We start from the raw sequence: 13,990 nt of genomic DNA, 5'->3' as shown, positions 1-13,990 counted from the left end.
CTCCTGACACTGGCCTCGATCCCAGGACTCTGAGATCCTGACCTGAGAAGGCAGAGGCTTTAACCCACTGAGCCACCCAGGTGCCCTGCATCTTGGTCCTTTTTGAAGATGGAACTGTTTCCTCTTCATCTTAGGCCATTTGTGTGTGTGTGTGTCTGGCCGTGTGGGTTTAGGGAGTACAGCTCTTGCTTCCATCTGGGAGCATCTGTAAGTAGTTAGTGCCCATTTAATTTTAAAATATTTTTGAGGGTGCCTGGGTGCCTCAGTTGTTTAAGCCACTGCCTTTGACTCAGGTCATGATCCTGGAGTCACGGGATCGAGTCCCACATCGGGCTCCCAGCTTTCTGGGGAGTCTGCTTCTCCCTTCTCATGCTCTCTCTCACTCTCTCTCAAATGAAAAAATAAATAAATCTTAAAATAATAATAATTTTAAAAAGATTTAAATATTTTTGAATATTCCCACAGATTTGTTGGTGTCTAAGAGCAGAAGATGTCTGGATGGAGAGAAACTTGGCATTTTCTAGCAAGTAGATATTGCCCATAACTTACAAAGAGTTTAAATTATTGATAGGCAAGAGAAAAACCATGACTTCTAGGATTATTGCCTTCCTGAATAAAAGCCCACACCCTACATGCTGCATTAGATGTGAAAGATATTTAGGTGGCACTTTCAGGAGGAAATGGAAGGCTGTTGTGTCCATTTCTTTGTTCACGGATCCATTAATGGTGGACCAAGGATGGGTCAGCTGAAATCAAAGGGCTGATTTATAGTTGAAGTCATGAACCTTATGCAAAACCCTTTCAACAACCCATTTGGCTTTTCTGTGCAGCTTTCTCAAGGTTTCCATCACCGGTCATATTTTTTTTTTTAACACCTGGAAGTTTGGGAACTTACCCTGGTCCTCTAGACCTACTGGGCCCCTCACTTTCTTCCATCCCTGTAGTGGGATGTGGTCTTTTCCTTTGTGCAGCGAGACCTATTGCGTTGGAACTCATGAAGAGTTCTTGGCCACGAAGGATTTGGAAAGGTTTCCAGATATGATGTGCAAATAGGTGCCACTGTTTGCACATCTGCAGCTCTGGCAGTCAGTGACTTCTTTCCTCCAAGATCCCAGTAGGGCTTAGGGAAAAGTCAAAACAGGTATTTCCTAAATCATATCAGCTTCTGCATTTGCAAAGGTAGTAGGTAGACATGGTGGTTTGGCCCAGATAACTTCTAATCCTCTTTTAATTAAAACAAATTAGTTTTTCAAATTTTACTAGGGAAAAAAAAAATTGGTGCTGTATTCAGTACTTTTTTTTTTAATTCAGTACTTTTAATGATTGTTTTGTACTGGGTGTTGGTGATAAGCACCTGGTTTAATACTAACAGCAACTCTGGGAAGTCAATTTTTTGCCGTTCTCTGGTTTATAAGTCATGATACTGAGGAGAAGAGAGTTTAAATAATCCATGTGATGTCCCTGAATCTGGTAAGTGGTGATACCAGGATTCATACCCAGTCTCCTAAATTGTAGACCTTAGTGTGCCCTGCTCTCTCTTCTTTTTTAAAATATTTTATTTATTTATTTGCAAGAGAGAAAGAGAGAATGAGAAGGGGGAGGTTCAGAGGGAGAAACAGACTCCCCACCGAACAGGGAGCCTGATGCGGGACTCGATCCTGGAACATGACCTGAGCCGAAAGCACTGAGCCACCCAGGTGCCCTGCTCTCTCTTCTATGGGGACATTGGAGAAGGGTGTGCTAGGCATTGTCCATCACTAAAAATGTGAGTGCATGAAGCATGCTCAGTCCGTCGTTCAGTTCCTGCTCATAATAGAGGGTCAGTAAGTGTCTGTTGTTTTTAAAATAAGGAAGCAGGTTGCTTTGGGTTTTTTTCTCACTTTTATTGCATTCCCATAAAAAATGGCCATTATGTGCATACTGGGCTGTCAATACCACTGCAGAAGCCACCTAGAGGTGGCTGGGGACTGGGAATAGGGAACAAGATGGTGAAGACCTGCTTTTCTGGACCTTGTTTTCCCTCTTGTCTCCAGAAACTAATGGAACATGGAAAGAACAGACGGAATAATACAATGAACCACAGTGTGCTGCCATCCACCCTCAGTCCTCTCTTCCTTCCTATTTTATTTTGAAGCAGTTCATGGATGTTATGTCAATTCACATATATTTCAATATATGTTGTAAGAGGGATTTTTAAAAAGTGATCTAAAAATTTTTAAGTTAAAACAATTAACTATAATTTTTTTTATTTTTTTAAACGATTTTATTTATTTATTTGACAGACAGAGATCACAAGTAGGCAGAGAGGCAGGCAGAGAGAGAGGAGGAAGCAGGCTCCCTGCTGAGCAGAGAGCCCGGTGTGAGGCTCAATCCCAAGACCCTGAGATCATGACCTGAGCTGAAGGTAGAGGCTTAACCCTCTGAGCCACCCAGTTGCCCCAAAACAATGAACTATAATACCGTAGTCATCCAATATCCAGTCAATGTTCACATTACTAATGATCAAATGTCATAAAATACTTATTCTCGTTGATTGAATAAATATCTAGATAATAAGGTCCACACGGGGCACCTGGATGGCTCAGTCAGTTAAGCCTCTGATTCTTGATTTCAGCTCAGGTCATGATCTCAGGGTTGTAAGATCGAGGCCCCCAAGGGACTGCATCCTGTGTGGTGCCTGCTTAAGATTCTCTCTCTCTCTCTCTCTCTCTCTCTTTCCCTCTGTCCCTCTCCCCGACTCACGTGCACTCTCTTTCTTTAAAAACAAAAAATGAAAAAAAAAAAATAAGGTCAATGTATTGAGGTATTTTGAGTGGTTGATCATTTTTTTTTTTTTTTTTTTTTAAAGTAGGCTCCATGTCCAACATGGGGCTTGAATTCACAACCCTGAGATCAAAAGTTGCATGCTCTACTGACTAAGCCAGCCAGGCAACCCATCTTTTACATTTCTTTTTATCTGTTTAGTTTCTCCTCTATCCCCTCGGTCCTCTCCTGCTTTCCCACCCCCCATGCCCATGCTCCTTCTTCCTCTCTCTCTACTTTTTATTTATTTTTTTAAAAATATTTTATTTATTTACTTTACCACAAGTAGGCGGAGAGGCAGGCAAACAGAGACTCAAAGCTTGATCCCAGGACCCTGAGATCATGACCTGAGCCAAAGGCAGAGGCTTTAACCCACCGAGCCATCCAGGTGCCCCTCTCTGTAATTTATTTATTTATTTATTTATTAAAAGATTTATTTATTTGACAGACAGAGATCACAAGCAGGCAGAGAGAGAGGAGGAAGCAGGCTCCCCGCTGAACAGAGAGCCCGACGTGGGGCTCGATCCCAGGACCCTGGGACCATGACCTGAGCTGAAGGCAGAGGCTTTAGCCCACTGAGCCACCCAGGCGCCCCTGTAATTTACTTTTGAGGAAACTGGATTGTCCCATAGTTTCCCATAGTGTGGATTAGCTGGTCCCAGTCTTAGGGTGTCATTTTACCTGTTTACTTGTTCCTCTGCTTTCTATATTTCCTTTAAGTTGGTAGGTATCTATAGACACTTGATTGATATCTTCTTCCTTTGTGTGAATGAAAAAATAGTGATTTGGTCCGATAGAGATGGTCACCTTGAAATGTAGAAAAGAAATCCTACCAAAGAATATTTGTCTCAAGGTTTATTAATTTATGTAAACTTTATTCCCCTGGAGCTTGTCTTAATAGGGGCTCAGTTTCCTCACCATTAACCATCTTCTAACTTTGTCCTCTGGTGGGTCTTAGGTGCTTGTCTTAAGCTGTGCGGCAGTGTGAATATGTTAAGTCACAGGAGCACCTAGAAAGCTCTTTCCCAAGCAAATGATGACAGATTGTATTGCAAATTATGTTGTTTCTTTTTGGTTTGGCATTAACCATAGGTTGTGAATGATGTTGATTCATTGTTGTTATAGCTGTTTGTGCTCCATGTGGGTGGGTAACAGTCACGTCCCTAAGGGTGTAATATATTTGCTAAGAAGGTTGGATTGAGAATTTCTTTAGTGGTTCAGTTGGTAAGAAAGAGCATTTGCAGGTAAAGATGCACAGTAGTATCCAGATGTTATAGTTGTGCTGCTATATATTCCATTTCTCATTCAGGAAACACTTTCTGACTTCCAGGAAGCCTGCCAGATGTGTGGCAAACAGTGGGGTGTGGTACCAGTGTAGGTGTTGCCTACATGGAACTTACAGTCTTGGGCAGGGTACTAGTCATATAAATTTATACCCTGTGGCTGAAGTACAGGAACCCTCAGTACCTGAACTGTGTAGGGAAGGGACCCGGTCCTGGCATGTGCAGGGAAGGTCTCAGAACCCCCCAGGGTTCCAGGTCCAAATATTGAGAACTACTGGTCTAGATCACTATGTTTGTTTCCCTGGGTTCTGAGATTCTGTGATTCCAGTGCAAAAGATCAGTCTCCTTGAATTTAGTGTGTAGATCAGGATTTTGTAACCAGCACCCACTTCCCTGTCTTTCTGCAAAAGCCTCCTCGATTTTCTTCAGACCACCACTGTTGCCCTTTCCTCTGGCTGTTTGTCCTGGGGTGGATGTATAGCGCAAGACTGAGCAAACAGAATCCCATCTCCTTGGCAGTGGTGGTTGATTCACAGATGGGCATGTAACCTGATCAGAAATTATTAGAGCTGATACTGGGAGTATTGATGCAGTGGGAAAAAGGGTCCCATCACCTTTTGTCCTTCACACTTGAACTGGCGATGCGGTTGGCCTGTCCCTGCTGGCTCCTGATGTTACTACCATGTGGATCCTAAGAATGAAACCCCCAGAGATGAAAGAGAGACAGTCATGATGATACAGACTTTACCTTCTGATTCAAGGTGTGCCGTGTTATTCAGTAACATGTTAAGCATGTTATTTCTGCAAGACAATAGACCCTGGAGGGTGGGGCACCTCGAGTTAGGGTGACTTAGATTTCCCGTTTCTTGGAACCCAAAGAGTCCTTACAGTCTAGAAGTATCTGGGGGTTTGTGAATGAACTTCAGAAGTTACAGTCACGATTTTGTGATTTGAGGGAGTCATGATCCCATAGGCTCCCAACCCCCAAAGTTTAAGGAGCCCCAATGAACATGTCTCTAAATTAGAGTGGAAGTTGTGCTCCTTGACATCAACAGAAGAGTTCACTATCCCATCACTTTCCCTCTGTATATAGGCCCCTTTACCTGTAGGATGGGTGACACCACAGGTGTAACTGGGACAGGAAGTGATCACAGCAAGAAAATGCTGGAGAAGTCTCAGTGATAATGAGAGAGCTTTTAACGCTGTTTTCTTTTATGGCAAAAGCATTAAGACTCATTTCAGAGGACCTCCCAGGAGAGGGTAATTTTATATAGTGCAAGCTGAAAGGCAGAAAACAAAATTGCTGTGGTGAATAACACTGTGTTCAAGTATGGTGGTTTGTCTCCTCCCCGACCCCCACTTTGAAATACTTGCTTATTCAGCAGTGAAGATTTGTTTCTGTTTGGATGTTGATAGTTGGATTTTTTTTTTGTTTTTTTTTTTTTTTTTAGATTTTGCTTATTTATTTGACAGAGAAAAGAGGGAGAGAGAGAGAGAGATCACAAGTAGGCAGAGAGGCAGGCAGAGAGAGAGGAGGAAGCAGGCTCCCTGATGAGCAGAGAGCCCGATGCGGGGCTTGATCCCAGGACCCTGGGATCATGACCTGAGCCAAAGGCAGAGGCCTAACCCACTGAGCCACCCAGGCGCCCCAATTGTTGGATATTCTAATAGGTCTGTTTAAAGATCAGTCAAGTGATAAATAAATTGTCGCGCTGATGCCCACTGTGCTCTAGTGGGAAGTTTCTTGAGATACATACCTGGGGAAAGTGCTATATTTTATTAATGCACAGATACATCATTCTGCTCAGTAGTTTCTCAGTGCTCTGTCTACCCAAGCAGTCTTTATTCTTCAAGTATGCTTTTTATTGTCTTAATGCTTGGGCGGAGCCCTTTCACACTGATGGAATCAACATTTAAAAAATGAGTTGACTCAGCTCAGGGGAAGATCTCTGGATCTCAAACTCTGACCATCCACTGTGCAGTTGTGTCCAATGATCACTCAGATGCCCAGTGCTAGGGGGGTGGAAGGGAGAATGCATACAAATCAGGGCTAGCTAGTTCAGTTACAAAAGAGCTCAAATCCCACATTCTCCTGTTGTGGAATATATACACGGTTGCTAAAGAATGATAGAAAGGTTGTTTTTTTTTTTTTTTTCCTTCTGAGTGAATGGGCAAATTGGATATGTTTTCCAGCTTGAATTAAGTTGAATCAGTGTTGTTGATCTTGCATTGGGCCCTATTAAACTGCATCCTGGGAGACCGTCTGCTAGGGGAGATGTCTGTATTCTGACTTCCTTCAAATTCCAGGCTCCTCTCTCCACGGCTGCCAGAACAGTTGTCGTAGAAAACTGAGATCTGGGGGCACCTGGGTGGCTCAGTGGGTTAAAGCCTCTGCCTTTACCTCAGGTCACGATCTCACAGTCCTGGGATCGAGCCCAGCATCGGGCTCTCTGCTCAGCGGGGAGCCTGCTTCCTCCTCTCTCTCTGCCTGCCTCTCTGCCTACTTGTATTTTCTGTCTATCAAATAAATAAATAAATCCTTAAAAAAAAAAAAAAAACGAAAACTGAGCTCTGGCTCTACAGTGCTGTCGGGATAAAAGTTGAAACTCCTTAATAAGATGTACAAACCTTTCAGTGGATATCTCAGACTGATTCTCTGGTCTCATCCTTTTTCTTTTTTTAAGATTTGTTTATTTATTAGGGAGAAAGAGAGGGATGGAGGGAGGGGCAGAGGATTAGGGAGAGAGAATCTTAAGCAGACTCACACAGACCCGGAGCTGGGGTTGGATCCCAGGACCCTGAGATCATGACCCGAGACAAACCAAGCGTCAGATGCTCAACCAGCTGCACCAGCCAGGCACCCATCTCTGGTCCTGCCTTGAGCCCATTTCACTTCCCCTTGAGTTTATTGAACACTGGCTTCTCCTTCACTGCCGTGCTGTGCCTCCCACTGAGCTCTTGTTCATGTCCTTTCTTGGACCAGCAATGCACTTAACGTTCCTTACCCTCTGCTTCTCTGCTGCCTTTGTTGGCCAACGTGGATTCATTCTTTGGGTCCTGTCTTCTGGAAAGCCTTTCCTTACTCCCACGTCTGGGCTGGATCCCGCTTCTGCATGTTCTGATAGCCCTGTGTACTGACCATCCTTTAAAGCACCTATCAGCACTTAGTTCAGCTGTCAATCTGTATATTGTTCCATCAGGCCACTGAACTTAACCATGCTCATTGTCAGATCTCCAGCATCTGGTATGGCACTCAGCAAAGGACCCTCAGTAAAGACATCTTGAATGACATGTGGAGATAGATGTACAAACTGAGTCCAAAAATGGCACAATGAATGCTTCGATAGAAAAAATATATATAACTCACGGAGGGTTAATTCAGCAACATTTTCTAGACCGGGGCAGTGTTTGAATAATATGGAATATTGTGTTAAAAAAAAAAAAAGACTACAGGTCTTTTAAATTCTATTTGAGAAAGGAAAGCGAGAGAGACGAGACTGCTAATCTCAGTTATTCTTTGACTGTGTTAATGTGTTACATCTTTTGCCTTTCATTATGTAACTGGAAAGAACAATTAAGAGATAGCATGGTCTCTTGCATTGGAAATGACTATTTTAGGCCATTATCATAGTCCAAATTTCTTTTAGGATTTGTTTTTCTTTTTTATTAGACTATTGTGTCTTGTCTTACTACATTTGCTGTGTCATTAGCTTAAACACATGGGCACACTCCTCCTTTTCATTACTGTCATAAAAATAGTATTTAGTAAGGCCAGAGCAGTAGTGGTTACTTGGTAGAGAGTAGAATAGGAATGGTCCAAAAGTGTTGGGTTCCCCCAAGCAGCTGATGGACTGAACACAGCTGAGACATTTTCAGTGTCATTGATCACTGTTCTCTCTTTTCAAAGAGCTCCTTAGTTGTTAACCTGGCTTCTTTCTGGAAAATAGGAGACGTTCAAGCATGCTACTGAGTTAATGAGAAGGATATCAACTGGTGTTTGGGTTTTTATCACAGACAATTTAATTTACCAAAGATTTCATTTTCTTTTAACTGGTACCATGCCCAGGCTTTACCATTATGACATTAAAAAGGTAAATGCAGAGACACAGGTGATGTTTCCTTTTCGCATGTGCCATTCGGAACAGAATAAATCATTTCAAACTATGGAAGCATTCACACTTGCAATTAGCTACGTATAGTTTACTGCAAAGCATTTCTAAATTAAATTAAATTCAGATATAAAATATGTCAGCATCTGATATGCAAAACTCAAATAATATGAGGCTTTTATAAAAGCGTATCACTTTATGGCAAAATTTGTGGAAATGTACTCAAATTGCTAAGCAGGATTGAATGTGAACACTCTTTGTAGGTGTTTTGTCTTGAGAAGAAGCAGGGCTGGTGGCAACTCCATTCTTTCAAGCAGTTAACAACTGGTGGTTAGCCCTGGCGGAGACCAGGTCCTTTCATCCTGAGACCTCCATGCCAGGTCTTATCAGACTTTGAGGAGAGAGACTCTGTCCAGTTCCTTGAGTCCTTGAGATCACTGCAAGATTGGAATGGCAGGGAGGTTGTGAGCAAGGGGCAGACACCAAGTCAGATCTTTGCTGGTGGCTCCTGGAACCCTTGAGATAAGCGGGTCTTAGGGCAGCAGCTGGCCGAGGACTTAGCAATCTGTCCGTGGATCTGTGGGTTGAGTTTCCCAAGTGGATAATCTTGCAGTTTTCCCAAATCAAAACTAAAATGCAGTTAAATTTTATGAGCTTCATCCATCCTTGTCCTCTCTGTAGACATTAGTTTTTCTTCCAAAAGGTATGTTTTCATAAGCCACCTATTAAAGTGCCAAGGCTCTTAGCAACTGGTTATATAAATGAGCCATTTTATGTCTGTGTTTTAAAATGATCAAATCAGATCACTACAGAAAGGAGACCTGAATTAGCACCATTTCTCAAAGGCATAAAAACACCAAAGCCATCCTCTTCTCATAAAGCTGTGCCTCTTCCGTAACATTCTGTGAGGCTTGGAGTGTTTTTTGAGTAGCCTTGTGGTTGTGAGAGAGGGGAAGTGTCCTGTTGGGGTTGTTAGCAAGGTTTTGCAATTGCTTAAGACACAAAGTGCTTATTTCCTTAGCTGCAATCCCCCCGCTTCCCCCAGAACTACAGTTCAAAGACTGGAGTCTTTTGGGGTGAGAGCAATAATTTTTGACCATCGAAAAGAGTTGGTTTTATGGATGCCTTCTAGGAGGTCTGACCTGGTGATGGTTTCAAGTACTGCGTGAATGAGAACTAGGGCTAAATACTGGCTCCTTGTGAACCTTTAAACTTTAGGCTGATGTACATTAAAAGAACTTCTGTTATGGAACATCTTGTACCGACATGAGGGAGAACACTTTTGCATACATCCTCTCAATTAAATTTCATCACTAAGAATGATATAATTAAAAGAAGGTTGCAGCATTATTAAGAATTTATTAGGGATGAGAACCCTGGTGTATGACAGGACGGTCTGTGCCTGTAGGGAGCAGGTGTTCCTCCACTGGAACGTACTAGATGCTGAAGACCTAATTACCCTTTTTAGTTTGTATGTATTTCTGTATAAACTGATTTATAACAGTTGCATAGTAGTCCTTATTATCCAGCCATTTTTTGTTTGTTTGTTTGTTTGTTAAGCAGTAGAACCATTTCATGACACATCATTGTAGGAGAATGTGTAATGTGTAATGCAGGTTAGCTTTGGGATGAACTGGGAAGAAACCCACACAGTGAAATTCCATGGTTACTTCTGAAGGGGACCTTTAGATATGTCAGTACTCCTGGAACTTTTCAGAACAAGGTTTGAAGAGCCCCAGACTTAAATATGAGTACTGGGTTTCAGGGAACCACTCTTCCATTATTATGGAAGCTTCAGACTAATGACATTTTTTATCTATTATAAGCCCCTTTTTTTGTCCTCATTACTCAGAACACCCCTGTTTCCTATGCACTCTGCATTTTTCTGGTTATTTCTGTAGGATAAATTTCTAGCAATGGGATTGCTAGGTCAAAGACCATGTGTATTTGAAAGACATGCAAATTGCCAAGACTCCCTCTAGAAAGGTTGAAACAGGGTACCCTCCCATAAGTCAAGTCTAAGTTGAATCTTTTTCTACCTCTCCACGATCACTGTGTAGTATATTATTTTTTTCTGAATAACTGCCAATCTGATGGGTCTTAGATAGAATTTCATTGTGTCCATTTGATTCATTGAACTGTTAATGAAGGTGATCATGAAATATTTCGTGAACAAACACTTTCCTGTTTCCCATTGTTCCCCCATGTTGTCCTCCATCTGCTTTTGTTTGAAGGCAGTCTTGCTTTGCTGTAGGATTTCTTGGAGCAGGTCAGTAGTGAACAATAAAAGGACTCTCAGCTGATACAGGTCTCCCCCAGCCCATGCTAGATCCAAGAAGGAGCTTGAAGGGATCTGGCTGCGAGACTAAGGTGAGATTCAGAGAAGGCAGCTTGGGAAGTGGTTCCAACATGTGCATGATTGCCGCGCCGACATCTTGGTTCTTCTGGATTTTTGCCAAGAATGCAGATGCTCTAATTTTCTCAAATGCCAGTGGGACTCTATATTTTTTGTATTGTTTTTCTTTAATAAATATGAATTTACAAAGTTTTCTTTTAAAAAATATAAGCCAGTATCAGCCAGTGACTTTGTGTCATTAATTTTTCATCATCTAGAATCCCTCTGGGACAGAGAGTACCACATTTTATTGCTAACTGTTACAGAGATCCTGTAATTTTATCCTGTAATTTCTTTTCTCCTTGCTCAGAGAAGATGTTTTTAGGGTCACAGCAATGTGCACCTCCCCCTTGCCAACCCCACTGGGGAGCACTGGGTCAGGAGCAGGTAAATGATAATCATAGCAATAGTTAGCAATGAACAACTACTTTGTGCCAACTTTTAAAAAAGATTTCTTTTATTTACTTAAGAGAGAGAGAGAGAAAGAGAGCGGGGGGGGGGGGGGGGAGAAAGGGAGAAGGAGAGAGAGAATAGTAAGTGGAGTCCAGACTGAGCACAGAGCCCCATGTGAGGCTCGATCTTACAACCCTTATTAAATCATGACCCGAGCTGAAATCAAGAAACAGGGGCTTAACTGCTTGAGCCACCCAGGCACCCCTGTGCCAGCTCTTTCATTGCACTTACACTGAGTCAGAAATGTAGTAAGAATAGCCTGTTTGGGGCACATTGTTATTTTTCCGTCGCCACTCAGAAAAAAAAAAAATTGTCCTTTGTCTAGGAAAATATGGCTCCTGAAAGCTCTTTAGATAGCTTGGCTTTGAGTTGTAAAGATACACAGATCAGTTTCAGGCTGGATGAATTCAGATTATGAGATTACCTCTCCTCTCCCAGAGTTTCTGTGAAAGAAATAGGCTGGTGTTCATAGTTGCGTATGTGCCTGTGTTCCCATGGGTGTATGCAAATACACAAAAGCTTTTCATAGTCCCAAGAAATTAGTACATACATATGAGATTACAATGCCTGAGCTAACTAGCAGGGAAGTGACTTAAGGAAAAGAAGAAAAAACAGGGTGTCAGTGATACAGGGACCTCCCGTTGCTCTCAGGGTCAGGAATGAGCTGGTTCTTGGAAATGGGCTGGAATCTGGACCTGGAAAGACATCAGCTCTTTATTTTTCCCTCTTGTTTCTGCTTTTTTGTTTTTGCTACACTCTCTCTTCTTTGCAGAGCAGCTTTTATGTGGAAGAAAACATGAATAACCCCTCGTTCCTTCTACAGCCACCCACGGAGACTGGCTAGCTGGCTCTCAGTCACAATTCCACATTCCCTGGAAAGAGATTCTGCTTTGCCAAGCTTGGGTCACATGACTGCTCTTGGCCAATGAATGGAGCCTGGACTCCCAGACCCATTATGGCTGCCCAGGGCCCCCCATGGAGATCTGGCAGGAAGCTCCCCAAGAAGAGGGTTGGCTTCTGGGCTTGGCAGACACTCCAAAAGATGTCCAATGTAATAAGAAAAAAACAACCCAGGATTTAGACATTAATCTCCTAGACTCTAACCGGAAAATGTTAGCAAATGTAGATTTAATCATTTGGTCATGTCTGTCGGGACTGAATGAGATGAAAAAGTTCCCATAACAATAAATGCTCAACAAACAGTATGAGGCTGTGATTATTTTGTGAAATTACATGGAGATAAATAATGAAGTATGTGTGCCAGTGCTTGGCTTTCCCACATAGATACATATTTTCTGCAGTTAGTTTCCAGTAGCCAAACATCAGTTATCCATTGGGAAGAAAAGCCTTTCTTTCCTTTGTCCTTATGTGTTATGGGCTGAATGTTTCTGTCCTCTCCAAACTCCTGATGTAATGGTGTTTGAAGGTGGAGCCTTTAGGAGGTAATTTGGCTTAGATGAGGTCATGAGTATGGAGTCCCCTTAATGGGATTAGTGTCCTCAAAAGAAGGGAAGGAGAAACCCCAGCCCTCTCTCTCTCTTCACTGTGTAAGGACACTGTGAAAAGGCAGCCATTGGAAAGTTAGGAGGAGAACTCTTACCAGGAACTGAATTAGTTGACCTTGGAATTCCTTGGACTTCCCAGAAATTGCTTTGGTCAAGTCAATCCAGTCTATGATATTTTGTTATGACAGCTACAGCTGACTCAGATAATATGTGGCTGTTCATTATATTAATCATCAGACCTTTGTTTTAAACCAGTAGATTAATCTCCCAAACCATTGCCTACTCTGTACTGGGTACTTGGGATACATTGAGGGTATCGCCTGGTATTGTGGTAGAGAACCTTGTGGAATAGAAAGGGGAGAGGGACTACATATGTATGCAAATAGCAAAGCAAACACAATTGCCAGGTATGTAGGTGCCACAAAGGACATAAATGGGCTGTTGAAGTCTATAGTCAGTGGAACTGGGGAGGGAATAGGGCTATTTCCTACAGCAGTCTTTGCCGGTCATGAAAAAGACTTCTCTTTTGGAACCAAGTCTTGAAGAATGGAAAGAACTGGACAAAGACTTATCCCAGGTAGAGGGAAAGGCAGTGTTGCATGGCTAGCTTACAATGAGCAAGGCAGATGGTATTGCAAGTGAGCCTGTGTCATGAGGGCCTGGTAGATGGTGAGTTTTTATTTTCTTCCCCAAATGCATCATAGTCCATTTTGGAATATAAGACCAATACAGCAATAAGGGATGTGGCAATAAGCAGGTGCCTCTGGGAATGAGAGATACGGCAGTCTGTGGGGTCACAGCATGGGTAGCATCTGTATTTCTCTGGAGGGAGAAAGCCACACAGGGGAAGTTAGCGACCATCCTAATTGGCTGAGGTGTGTCAGTAGAAAGTCTCCAGGCCAGAGGTTTGAGTTTCATCTGAGGCATCTGGACTAATAGGGTGTCTTGTCACCCTATTCAGAGGTGTGGGTGGATTAAGTCACTGCCTGGGGGATACCATTGAAACTGGAGAACAGGTGTCATGGTTGACCTTAAAATAAACCTGTGTGCCATAAGAAAATAACTTGAACAAATATTTACTAAGATGGCCAATGTGTCCCTCCATTGGTAAGAGTATTTGGGAGGTATTCCGCAGTTTGAATAAACACATTGTAGTATGTTACTGAACTTGTGGGTGTATGTGTCTGTGTTGTGTAAGTAGCTGAGTAGCGGGATTTGAACTTGTGTTGTCTGTAGTTCATCAACATGGAGAAATCTACTCCTTTCCATATGGGGAGGTTGGGCTATCCCCCTTTGGCTGATGGAGGAATGCATTAACTCCAACAGAGGGCTGCCTTCATCTTCCCTGGAGACCAGCTCTTTAGTATCACTGACTGAGATGGAACCTTAGCTGGATCCTCGGAAATAAGAGAAGGCACATACCCATCAGTTCATTTGATTCTC

General features: G+C 42.6%; 1 protein-coding gene across 18 annotated transcripts in view; it reads left to right on the top strand.

Moving 5' to 3' along the window:
• The window catches only part of MAGI1 (membrane associated guanylate kinase, WW and PDZ domain containing 1), a 635,724-nt gene that overhangs the window by 198,370 nt on the left and 423,364 nt on the right, over positions 1-13,990 (top strand). The window lies entirely within an intron of this gene.

The sequence above is a fragment of the Mustela nigripes genome, chromosome 2, assembly GCF_022355385.1.
Source record: "Mustela nigripes isolate SB6536 chromosome 2, MUSNIG.SB6536, whole genome shotgun sequence".
NCBI classification, from domain to species: Eukaryota; Metazoa; Chordata; class Mammalia; order Carnivora; family Mustelidae; genus Mustela; species Mustela nigripes.
The sequence above is the reverse complement of the archived record's forward strand: the minus strand, read 5'-3'. Positions and strand labels throughout refer to the sequence as shown.